Raw genomic sequence first — 14,217 nt, forward strand, 5'->3', positions numbered from 1 at the left:
ATTTATTATTATTTCATTTTATGGAAGTCAGCAGGGTCCATGAACTGTTTAGTTACAAACATTCTTTAAAATATCTTTTTTTTTTTCAGTTGCACAGAAGAAAGAAACTCATACAGGTTTGGAACAACATGAGGGTGAGTAACACAGACAGCGTTTTTATATCCGCTATAGTGCAACTCAGATTGGTGACACTGAAAGCGCTTTTCTTCCTGTCTGCAGTAGTATGTACACCGCTGTGACGTCACGAACACAACTGTTTAACCACTCCTCACCTCTTCAGGTTCTCTAAACAATTTACTTTCGGAAAGCTCCACTCGTACATCGACCATGCAGCAGAACTCAAGTGAGTAATTTCATACGTTTCATTCATTAAAACTTTAAATGGTCATTTGTAAATTATATTGAGCGGTTTAAAGTATTCTGTGCAAAATATATTTTGATAATTGTCAAATACTGTAGGTGAAGTTAAACAACCCTATTTTATATATATAAAACAACAGCAACACAATAACTGTTTTCTGAAGGGCTTGTCGTGACTCTGTATCATGTTGAGCGCAGGTTTGCTGTTTAATAATAATCAATGCTGAGTGACAGAGATTTGCCCTTGATTGATGTAAATTTAACTGCGTTTGACAGTTTTTGGAAACACTTTACAATAAATCTTCATTTATATTAGTACTAAACAATAGACTAACTAATGATGATGACTTCTACGGCATTTATTAATCTTAGTTCATATTAGTTCGACATCTAGCCTCAGAAATTAACATTTGATTGTTTATTAACATTAACAAGGATTAATACATGAAATAAATAAATATTGCTGTGTTAGTTCATGTGAGCTCCAGGATGTTAAAATAATAATGGTTTTGTTGTAAAATGATTATAACAGGTTTATTATTTTCCACCCCTGATAGTTTGGCTTCACTCTTCACTTTTTATCGGTCAATCAAGTCATCAGTCATGTTTTTGCATGTGACCACTAGATGGCGCTTCAGTGTTAAAGAAAAAAGCCATGACTATTTTAGCATGACTCTTTGTATTCATATACTTGTTTAAGATTAACAGAAAGGAATTCATAACTAAAATATTTACAAACAAAGACTCAAACAAAGAGATTCTTTCAATTTTCACATCACATTCTACACAAAATACCAAACAATAAGTAAGTTAAAGACAATGAAATGATCACAGGAGCAACTTAGATTGTATTTACCACAAAAAGCATTATGGTTTAATATATTCCCTATAATGTGTTGGTGATTATATGCCTTTCTGCCTCATCAATAAACAGAGATTTATGTTCACTGTTATGCATCTGTTGTTCAGACTGACATGTTATGAGGAATAAAATTATGTTTGAAAATTTCCACTATAAAAAGTTTTATAGGGAGTTTAGAAAGCTTAAAGTCACACTGCAACAAACAAACGTATGAACATTTTCTGAATACAGAGTCAGAAAGAGGACTCATCATTAATGAAACACTGATGACTCCATTCATAATATCAAAGTCAATCGTTTTAAGATCAGCTTCTTCATAACCTTTGATCATATCACTTTTTACGTATATAATGACTCTTCATTTTCCATAAATTCAAAATGTATCTTGTTAAAATAACTCATGTCATGTCTGTCACAGATTCAGGGTCTGCAGTCACGTGTGTTTGTCCATCAGTGTTCAGCTGTCTGTCTGCTGTCTGGAGGATGATGACTTCTGTTTGTTCCTCTGAGGGTATGATTATTCTTTAATTAAAATCTTATTCATATATTAACACACTCACAGTCAAAACACGAGCTATCATTTGTTTCTGAATGAAGATCTGTACAGTGTGTTTAAGTTCATCTTCATCTTTTCTGTGTGATAGAAATGGATCATCAGTCTCTGGATGTTCCTCTCTCTGTAGAGGAGACCCGACCAGAACCGGCCCAGAGTTCAGTGCGGCCATGTTCATTCACAGGAGGATGAGTGTGAGCGATGATGATGAAGAGCAGCAGGTTTAAGAGTCGAAATACAGAACTATGAACTAGGAATTCATGACTTTGTATTAAATAGTCTATGATTCAAAATAAAGCACTTAGGGCCTACTAAAAAAGCTGAAATATATTATTTGTGTTCCTTCATGTCATGTGACCATCAGAGAACCTGCAAAGATGTTATTAAATGGTTCAACCTTAATGTTATGAAGTATCACTGTAGTCACGTTGATTATTTTAACCATGTTTTTAACTACATTTCTGGATGTCAAAAGGTGCAATGATGTTACTGTCTATGTGTGGGTCAGATACCCATGGATGTCATCAAAAATATCTTAATTTATGTTCTGAAGATGAATGAAAGTCTAACGACTGTGGAACAACACAAGGGTGAGTAATTAATGACAAAAAATTCATTTTTGGGTGAACTAACCCTTTAATATGTGCTATAGAGTCCAAAATATCTGAGCAAAAAAGAATTAAAGGAGAAATTAGATTTTCTGGGCTTGAAGATTGCAACTGCAACATCATTTCTTTGATGCATGTCTGTACGGTCCTCCCTTCGTGTATAAACTTTATGAAGTTTGACAGTAAGTTAATCTCCATCCATTACAGAATCAAGAAATGTAAGTTGAAATTCCAGCATTTATTATATCTTGATGACACAACTCTATGACGGATCAGAGTGAAACTAAAATTAGACATATGACTAAACATATGTTCAAATAACTCAAATGATAATATACAAATTACAGAAATGCTGTTGGATATTATGCACATTTGCATATTAAAGTAGATTCTTTAAATATCTCCAAGAATATTTACATTGAAAAGCTTAAAATAAGATGTTACATGCTTAGATTACAACATTTTTTCTAATTACTTACAAATAAATGTCAAAAATATCCTTCTGTGTTACCCAAAGCAAGTAGTTAAATAAAACTTAGAGCTATTGCTCTTCAAAGCTACCAAAAGCAAGGATTGATGAGGATTATCCAAGACTGAACATACACCAGCCAGGGATGGACAGTATTTATGATACATGTATTTCAAATATAAAATAGTATTTTGTAATTTGTATTTGATAGGGTTGATGAAAATGGCTTCATATTTTGTATCAAAACACTTTAATGTTTTGTATTTTTGTATTTTTAAAATACTGTAAAATACTTTGTAAGTAATCTAAATGGGGACATCATAAAAATGCAGCCTCTGATTGGTGCTTACTCAGTAGTTTGCCCAGAATTGTTGAGATCTGAACAGAAAGTTGACCCATATGGAAGAAGGTGGTCAAAATACAAAATAAATTTTTTGCATAAACTGCTATAATTTTTAACAGTTCATGGTAAGTTTTTGTGTTCATTTTAGTATAGGCTAAATAGTTTACCAATTTACATAATGTTCTTGAAAACTATTAAACTGAGCAGCAGCCCCTTAAAATTATAATAATCAAATGATCAATTAGTTATAAACTAGTTGCTATGAATACAGGAGCCATCAGTTGTCTTCTTATGAATGACTTGTCATTGAGTCAGTGTTGCTGAGGCAAAGCAGGCCCTTAGTTACCAAACACCAAGTAACTAAATTAGGATACAATTATGAGGGATATGTGAATATTTGATCTGTTCGATACAATATGTAAATTTTCGCCGCTAGAGGTCGCTTATTCAGTCTCTTATCCTCGATTTCATGGAATCATGGGAGTTGTTGTCTTCCTGTCTACAGCCGGTGGAAAAGAATCTGACGGGACTCGGGCAGAAATCATGTTCATGGATGAGATTATTAATGTTACTGTAATATGAAGCAGAGCAGGACTGAGTGATGTTGGAGCTGAACGAGAACGATGGAGCGATTGATAATGAGAGACGAGTGCGACACATGCCTGGAGAGCAGAGGAACTTTTATTATGCCACAGTTGCCGCAACTGCTTTTTTTGGTCTAGTGCATGTGGGGTAATGCGGCGCTGTTTATCATATTAGATGCATTTATGTACTGAAAGTTGTTTTAATGCACTTGTTGCACTGCAGTAAGGTAGATCGATATTAGGCAAGGTAAAACATCAAGAAAACGAGATTTAAACAAGAAGCTATATAACAATTTGTTTTCTGTTGATGAATGAATCCAAACAGTTGCTCCCCTGTCTAATAAAACATGTGTCCTGGTTAAAATTGCTTATTTTTCTAGATTTAAACATTCTTGGAGACATTTGGGATAATGTAAGTACACAAGTCGAACATATTTCAATCCAAAAATCCTACTGTATATATTGTGCCTTTAACTGGTTGCATATGTCAGATTTATTGCATGACTCGGACAGAGAAAAGCTGTTGCTATCAAACATTGTTTACTTAATCAACTGAATCAGTGTAATGATGAAGAGATCAAATGATGGAAGCTTTGCAAAGAAATTTCATGCCTCCTTGTAAAATAATTTTATTTAATTTTACTTTATTTTGATACACTTAAAATGAAGGTATTTGGTATTTCATTTTAAAATACATCTTGATGTATTTTTGCCCAATCTACACCTGCAGCCTCCAAAAGCGACCACCAGATGGCAGCCACACAACAAACCCAGACAAATACCGTGAAACGGTACAGAATAATGTCAGAAAACTGAATTAGAGTGAGAGAATCGATTAAACGAGAATAAAATCCTGTAGTTTTAGCAGTACACATAGAACTAGACAGTATAACATTGACTACAATGGGCCTGTGATCTGAAAAACTTGCATCTTCAATGTTTACATTGTTGATGGAAAACCCATACGACATGATAAGGTCAAGAGTATTGTGTAGCCTTATCTACATGCTGAATAAAACCAAAGGAGTCCAGGACATAATTAAACTCATGAAATGTGAAATTGAACTACATGAAATGGTGAAAAAGAATTAAATCTTTTTACAATCATCATTTAATCATCCTTTTTGCAATCAATCCTAATAATTGATCACAGAAGCTATTTAATACAATATGAAATGCATTCTTCTGTGTCTTGACTCTTAAACCCACTGCTCTTCATCATTGTCTCTCAAACTCATCCTCTGTGTGAATGAACATGGACACAGTGTTGGGATAAAGCATAACAAGTGACACGAGTTAGTAAAGTAAGGCATTACTTTTAAATGTATAGAAAAATATCTGAGTTACTTTTTCAAATAAGCAATGTGAGTTACTTTGATTTCCCATTTATTGACTGGGGCTTTTCCTGCCCTCACGTCAAGAGAACTCGAAAATGAGATCAGAGGTGTGTGACGTGTGGTTTTTACTCATCACACTTGCACAAAAACTGACTCACTATTACTCAAATGCAAACTCAGAATCTTATTGTTACAAATTGCTCTGGGACACCAAATGCAGGTTTTTACCCACACTCAGTTCACACAAAGAACAAATCAAAAACACACGGGAAGAGGTAAATCCAGGAAACAATCAAAAACCAAGATATGTAAACCAGGAATAATGCTCAGAATTACTGACAAGACTTTGCAGGGAATGGAAGAGTGAACCAGGCTTATGAGTGAACAAGGCTGAACAAGGTGACTAGGTGACTTCTCTCCATCACTGCATGGCCGCACTGAACTCTGGGCCGGTTCTGGTCAGGTCTCCTCTACAGAGAGAGGAACATCCAGAGACTGATGATCCATTTCTATCACACAGAAAAGATGAAGATGAACTTAAACACACAAAACTTAAACAGACTGTACATATCTTAATTTAGAAAAAAAATATACAAAACCCATGTTAATAAATGAATAATATGTTCTTTAAAGAATAATCAGAGGAACAAACAGAAGTCATCATCTTTCAGACAGCAGACAGACAGCTGAACACTGATGGACAAACACACGTGACTGCAGAGCCTGAATCTGTGACAGAGACATGAGTTATTTATCAAGTTTTGATTTACATGAAAAAATGAAAATGTGCGTCTTATGCGAAAGAATCCCAGGACTTTAATATGAATAAGATATTATCACTAACATGCAAACAAAAATGGCAAAAAAAAAAAAAAAAAAATCTAGGAATGACAACAACGGCACTACAGTACTATATGGGCTCCTCCATCATTTTGACTTTGCATTGTGGATCTATATAAAAAAATGTCAAAAAACGGCATTTCAACACAGTCTACGTTTGAATTCGACCGATTCGACTCTGTCTCTGGAATTTCAGAATGATCATATCATCGTTTCAGATGCGAAGAGTCCTAAGATTATTCCAGTTATGAATTAATTATTCTGTCACAGACATTTTAATGCACATGTTTTATTCCTAATAAATTTACTATAAGTTTCTTCTCTAAATATTTTTCCATCAAATGTTACAATGTATATATTATAATATATTATAATAATATAATGTATTCCAATGCTGATTAAATTAGTAAAGGAACATTTGAAATAAATTCAATAAAATACAAAAAAAAAAAAAAAAAAAAATAGAGAGAGAAAACCGAACACTGGGAACACTGCATAGGCCATACACCAGGACATTAAAGCACACATTATGGCATAAGCATAAACAAATAAAAAGTAAAAAACGGTTGTTGTTGTTTTTCAGTAGCTTACATCTATGAGATGTTGGATTTCCATGCTCCACTTTTAAGTTATGTGTCACCTAGCCACAACCTACAGATCCCAGCATGAACTGTGATAAATTATAATAGGCCTATTTTAAATAAGTTATAATCAATAACATGCAGAAACACAGAAGCCAGCAAGCAGGTGCGCATGATTTGTCATGGCAGAATGCGCGCAATGAGCGTTTTCCACCTTGTCACTTCACGTGTTTTCTTTGATCGGATAGCTATGCGATCGTGAAAAGACCAGGTCTAAATGCCCTCCGAAACGCATTCGAGATGGATATAAACCCGATCGCTCAAACCACATCATATGTAAATTTAACTTCTCCCAAAAATACTACAAAATAAACGTGTGAGAGCGTGTTATAGGCTAAACAACATGTTATAGTCGGATATGACAGCGCTACTGCAGAATGCATCACCTCAGATGAGCAACTGAGTATCTCTTCAGAAAACTGACGTGCAAACTGACACAAAATTAAAGTGAAAGTAAGTCGATCACAGACGCTCAAAACACAGTCAGCTTCATTAAAAGTAATGAGACTAAATGATCTTACTAGTGCCCCAGCAAGCAATAGCCGTCATTTCACCGTCTCGGTTAACTATAGACCCGATATGTGTAACCCACTTTTAGCCAAAATAATCTTTCCTTTGGTTACATGTTGTTTTTGCCAAAATAACTTGCGAGTTGTATGATATTGCATCATGTAAGTGAAGTCAACAGTGATTACAAGGTGTTTTGTTTCATATCTTTGACATGTTATATTGTGTAGGCTGTGCGTAGCCACAATTTAGCTCGTAGTCAGACCGGCTATTTGTAGCCCACCTATAGTCAATCCTGATTTATTGTAGGTTTTGGACAGGAAGTGCTTGAGATGGTTGATATCTCATCATGTTCGCAATGTCAGTGATTTCTACAAGATTTAAGTGGCATTTCATGACATGGTCTATATGCAGTCACGATTTAGCTCTGAATTGGATAGGCTATGTGTAGTCTGCTTTTAGTCCACCCGGCGAAATCGAGGCAATTTATAGTCTAGTTTTTACGGCTTGACTATAGCCCTGACCAGCAATGAGTGTAACCAAAATAGTGTTAAGTCATTTTCGACCACAAAGCTTGTGGGATTCTCGATATACTTGCATTTATACATTTATATGCAAGTTTGAAACAGCATATTTTTTGCTGTCACACAATCCTACATTCTACAATATCATATATATTCATATATATTCATATATATATATATATATATATATATATATATATATATATATATATATATATATATATATATATATTATCAGGGTATAGCCAAGCCATATATTAATTATATACCACACACATATATGACTGTATTTAATTTTAAGTTAAATAAAAATTTACAATTCTCAACCGCTAGATGGCAACTGTGGCTCTACTGAGACATGACCACTGGCAACGCGAGACTTGAACGTTAGCTCTCGATCACTGTTGCCAGATCTCGCGATAAACATTTCCGCATTTTACAACTGTTGGAGACGGAGAGCAAGCAACAGCAAATGTTAAAGCAAATTCTTTCCTGCTTTTGGTCTTGTAAGTATCTGTGTTTTTCATTTTGACATGTGTTTATTATTTATGTACATTATGTGTAGGAACCGTGACATTTTAGCGGGTAACAGTGCAGACTCAGAGTAAAACGTGGTTAGATTAACATAAACGCACATGTACTGTAGTGTTTCCTTGTGCCCTAAAACTCTGTAATTATCTAAATACAAGGGGGTAAACATGAAACCTGTGCACCCTACTATTATTTGTTATGGAAGCCTTGTATATCTTTTAATCTTTTGATCATTATGAAATAAAAATATGAGTTTTTGATTTGGCAAGGCAAGTTTATTTTTTATAGCACATTTCAACAACAATGTTCAAGGTAATTCAAAGTGCTTTACATAAAACATGGAATTTATGGAACTGAAAATTAATCAGGTTGTTTTATAAACCAAAAAATATTGTTAAAAGTTTTTATTTAACTTTTTTTTTTGTCAATGTTTTATATTTTTATTATGTTACACGTTGTAATTTTCTTTGAATGTTTATTTGTATTGTATTTGTAAAATTTAATTTATTATTTTTTTTATCATTGTGTATTATCTTGAGTTCTTTTTCTAAATAAAACCTTTTATATTTAATTTGTTTGGACGGATTGTCATTTATGAGAACCTGTTATATTTAAGTGAAAATAATCCTTTAGCCATTATTTTGTTGTCTATTGCATGTATAGATGTAAGCATTCATTAGTAGTGTAATTGATGACTAGTCTATTTTTGGGTTATGGTTAGACGTCTATTAGATTTTCACTGACAGCCCCAATTTTGAATTGCTTGCTGGGGCTGCTCTCATATTGCAGTATTTGATTTTGAAATTAGCTGATGGTCAATAAAATGCAGCTCATATTTGTTGCTTTCGGTGACATGAACGGAGATCTGCATAAATCTGCATGTAGCGCGGGAACTGCAGATCGGATTTGTAGCCGTTTTGCGGAGACACATTTATGTGGCCAAGGGTAAATGCAATCGTTTTTATAAATCAGATAACTATCCGATCAGAGAAAAAGCATGAAGTGACCAGGTGTAAACAGGCCCAAAATTATCACTAAAAAGATTTAAGTTCACAACGCTTCAATGACTGCACAATGAATCTTTAATAATAATGTCCTCAGCACTTCCTGGAGCTCACTTTACTTATTTATTTATTTATTTATTTAATTTATGAATTTTATTTTATTTTATTTTATTTTATTTTATTTTTATTAACCAGTTAGTAATATACAAACAACGAAGCATCATCAACAAATCTTTGCATCCTGGAGCTCACATGAACTAACACAGCAATATTTATTTATTGCATATATATCAATCCTTGTTAATGTTAATAAACATACAAATGTTAATTTCTGAGTTAGTAGGCTAGATGTTGAAAGTAAAATAAACTAAGATTAATAAATGCTGCAGAAGTCATCATCGTTTGTTAGTCTATTGTTTTGTAGTTATCAAATCTTATTGTATAGTGTTAACAACATGTCTAAGGTAATTATCAGTTGAACTTCTGGATAATATTTGTAATAATTAAAAAGTACAGTAAAAGGTTTGGTGGATATAATGTTGGTAAATCAATGAAATGTTGAGGCCCATCATCATTCTACCAAACTCTATTAATCTCCTAATCATTGATTTTTTTTTAGCTATACATTTATTCAAATTCGCTTTTTTTGTGAAAAGTTTTAGTAAATATACATATTACAGTTTTTCTCGATTGCTTAAACACATTTCTTGAAACTATGCCTTATATTCTCAAAACAGTAAACACAAATCCATAATGTCTCACCCAATTATTTCACCCTATTTTCAGCTCAAGATGAAGTTCTCCCTCTCAAGGAACTTTTCACATGATGAACACGTGTGTATACATTTGCACATTTTTTATTCCTTAATGTACTGTACAGTACAATACACCAAACAACAACAACAAATAGTCTGCCCCAGCATCACATCTTTGGTCTGGGACAGGCCAGAGAATCTCATCAACTTCACAGGCTGCACTGGCCCTGTCCAGGCAACAGGGGGAAAATCCTCTTGCATGCCTGATCCAGCCCTGGCAAGCATCAGCTGAAATGTCTCATCGGGTTTCTTCCATTTCCATCATCTCTGTGTCCTACAAAAACAGAAGTACTGATTACTGTAACTGTAACACGTGCTTTTTACAAAATGAAAAAACTCTATCTGTATGTAAGGCAATTTGATACATGTGTGCTAACAGAGTACAGCACTCAAAAGTTACAGTAGAGTACACTGAGGCACACCTACCTGTTTCCCTCCCTGAAGGTTCTTATGATCGAGGCGATGGTGAAGCAACCTAAGTTTGGCTGAACTCATTGCCCAGCCTCCCTCATAGTCATACCATGGTCAACTAGTGGCACAAATTTCATCTAAGACTCCTTGTCTCCTTGCACCTCGTCCACATCCTCTTCCTCCTCCTTCACCTCTTCCTCCACTCCTTACCGCTCTTGCTCATCCTCCTCCTCATCCTCTCTGGTGTCCTCGACCTTTTCAATCACGTCTCTCTGGATCCATTGTTCCAAAACTGAATGAACTGACTCTGGGTCTTTTATCTCTCTGTTGAAGGTTCTGATTGGTGTGTGATCAATTTTGACTCTTAGTGTTGCATGTGGGAAAATGTGTCCTAATTGAGCTCAAGCTACGCTGACTTGAGTGAACAATATTGAATGCTAGTGCTTTCATGGTGTAGGCAATGAGAAATGAAAGGGATTTGTGTGTAGAGTTTTGACACTCATGTGTCAAAACAGGGGAATAGTGTTTATAGTTTAAGGAAATGGGTGTGCTTTTTGATAAATGGCATTATGATTTTGAAATTTTAGTTCAAAAGCCTGGTTATAGTGTTTACGCAATCAAGAAAAACTAAATATTTGAATGACTGACCTGTATTGAAGCTCTGCATTGCTCGATGTGATGAAACAAATGGAGTGCACTAAAGTCTGTCATATCAGATCAAATAACATCAAGTTTTGAGAGATGAGTAAATACTACAATAGTTTCCAAAAATGCAGGCCTCATTCTGTTGTGATCGGTCAGGAGCGAAACTTGACTAAAGTCGAAACCACACTACAGACTAATGACAGATGCGCTGACTGGCGTTGGGCAAGAACCACAATTTTTGCAGGTAAATAAACTGCATCTGACACCGTTTTAATAAGTGCTTTATTTCGAATGTTTTAGTTGTTTTTAACTTAATTATTTAATTAGTGAAAAGCACTACTTTCAGTTTGGGAAACCCATATCTGAACAGTGAAACTTCAAAGGTGTGGAAATGTCAAAAAAAGAATAGGAAAAAAACATTTGTTTTTGTAATCATCCTTTATTTAATAGACTATAAAGTCAATAAAAATATGAATTGTCAGATTGTCAAATTCGTGTGATACTCATACATATACAGTCAAAGCAAAATGAGTAATATCTCATACATGTTAAATAATACATTACTTCATACTGTGTTCACTTTATTTACTGATACAATACAGATGTATATGTTGTTTAATTTAAAAGTATGTGTGCAAAGAATGGGATTTTTTTTTTTACCAGTGTTCATTAGAGAAGTTGATATTTCACTGTTAACTTGAAGCTGTGGCTTTACAATAATCAGTTATATGAGCATTAGAACATGATTTGTTAGTTATCTTTATCCTTTTTATCATTGTATTGTATTTTAAGTGTCACTTTTGTAATCGTTTTGCATTTTCTTTTAAGTCTGCCTTTAACTGGTCAGGAACAGATGAAAATCAGCCTTTATTGTATTTTATGGTATTATTTTCTTGTCAAATAAATAAATAAATAAAATCAATAAAAATCATACTTGATTTTTTTTTTAATGAAAATTACAAGTTACAACACAAAAAATTATATTGCTAATATTTAGTTATGTATGCTGGTATTTTTCATCGTTTTAAGATGTAGACTACAATACATAATTTGTTGAGATTGCAGGTCTGATGAGCAAATGTTACAGCTCTGATTTTCAATCAGATCAACCCATCATGATGTACCTCAGGATGTGCATATGTTTGCAGTATTTGTAAAAGAAGGAAAAATTATTGATCTGAATTTGGTTATTTGGCAAAACCACACCTGCTGCCTGATGTGAGAGATCACACAGTTAAAGCACATCTCTTCAGTCATCATTTACTCACAATCAAGTTTTATGAGTTGTTTTCTGTTGAACACAAAAGAAGATATTTTGAAAATTAAGGGTAACCAAACAGTTGATGGGCCCCATTGATTTCCATAGTATTTTTTTTTTTTTTTTTCATAAAAGTATTTTATTTTTGGGGGCCTATATTATTATATTGGTAAAACTTTACAGTAAGGTTCATTAGTTAACATGACTAATAATGAACTGCACCTCTACAGCATTTATTAATCGTTGTTCATGTTAATTTCAACATTACTAATACATTATTAATCAAGAGTTGTATTTGTTAGTTAGTTATTGCACTGTATGAACTGATATGAACTAACTATGAACAGCTTCATTTGTTATTAACTACCGTTTACAAAAATTAACAAATACAGTAACAAATGTTATTTCATGTAAATAGTAATAGTAGCCTAAAAATAGTAGCCTATTTACCAACCCGTTCTCACTCGAGGCATGGAAGCATGGTCTAGCGCCCCCAGCGTCGCTTGTATAGGCCTACGCCAGCGGTGCCCCTCGGCGTCACTCTGTAGACGAACTGGGAACTCCATTGCTTTCAATAGGAAACCTTTAGCGTCAAACATTTAAACACTTATTTATATCATTCTCCACCATTTGAACTCTCGGAATTAAAATAAATATCACAAAAGCATAATGAAATGTGCCAATATTGTCTTAATGCCTTAAGTGTTTCCAGGCATTAATTGGCTCTGAGCCAGATCATCTGGAATCCCCGGTTTGTTGCACGGCTCCACCCCTTTTTCTTTTTCACTGATTTCCATATACGTCCGGCGCACATCCACCAGAGAACTCCACTACAACAAGTGAGTAATTTCATATATTTTATTCATTTATACCTTCATAAAAACTGTAATTTGTAAAAAAAAAAAAAAAAAAAAAAAAAAAAATGTTGATTGCTGACTTCTACAGCATATATTAATCTTATTAATCTTAGTTCATGTTAGTTTTGAAATAGCCTATACTGATTCAGAAATTATCATTTTTATGTGTATTAACTAACTTTAATAAGGATTAATAAAAGCTGCAAAAATATATGGGCTATTGTTAAATGTTAGTAAATGTTATATACATTAACCCCTTCAGACCTGAATTGTATATAGGCTATAATATTTTAACCATACAGTTTTTATGGGCTAAAGTTCACACACAATATGTGAACTATAGCATTGAAGATTTTGAAAATAACACTGTTACAAAGAGCAATGCAAATAAGAATGTAGAGAAAATGTAAGAGGATAAGATGAATTCTCAAAAAAACTTGATTTATTATTTTTGTTGTTTGCAGTGGGTGGATGGGACTATGTGTGTGTGTGTGTGTGTGTGTGTGTGCATGTTTAAAGTGTAATAATATACTTTCATATGAGGTGCGAATATAGTAATACACATGTAGTAAGAGTAACAAATGCATTTGAGAGTAACTGTCATTAGTAGCCTACAGTAAAATAAATGGAACTAGAAAAAGAGGTAATTAGAAGAAGTATACACTTTATTTTGTGTGCTTTTTGCAAATGTTATAAACACATCTATAAAACAATGGCTATTGACTTTTATTCTATTTTATATTTTATCTTATTTTCATATTATTCTATTTTATTTATTTAGTTTATTTCATTATATGGAAGTCAGTGGGGTCCATGCTGTTTAGTTACAAACATTCTTCAAAATATCTTCTTTTCAGTTGCACAGAAGAAAGAAACTCATACAGGTTTGGAACAACATGAGGGTGAGTAACACAGACAGCGTTTTTATATCCGCTATAGTGCAACTCAGATTGGTGACACTCACCGAAAGCACTTTTCTTCCTGTCTGCCACAATATGTTCACAGCTGTGACGTCACGAACACAACTGTTTAACCACTCCTCACCTCCTCTCAGATTCGGAAAAATAA

At 33.7% G+C, this 14,217-nt stretch overlaps 1 long non-coding RNA gene across 1 annotated transcript; it reads left to right on the forward strand.

Moving 5' to 3' along the window:
• The first annotated feature begins 208 nt into the window (after window positions 1-208).
• LOC125259833 lies at window positions 209-2,113 on the forward strand. The gene is made up of 3 exons (XR_007182914.1): window positions 209-343; window positions 1,641-1,733; window positions 1,867-2,113. It is a non-coding gene; the product is annotated as an uncharacterized LOC125259833 (long non-coding RNA).
• Window positions 2,114-14,217: the final 12,104 nt, after the last annotated feature.

This window comes from Megalobrama amblycephala, linkage group LG24 (genome assembly GCF_018812025.1).
Source record: "Megalobrama amblycephala isolate DHTTF-2021 linkage group LG24, ASM1881202v1, whole genome shotgun sequence".
NCBI lineage: Eukaryota > Metazoa > Chordata > Actinopteri > Cypriniformes > Xenocyprididae > Megalobrama > Megalobrama amblycephala.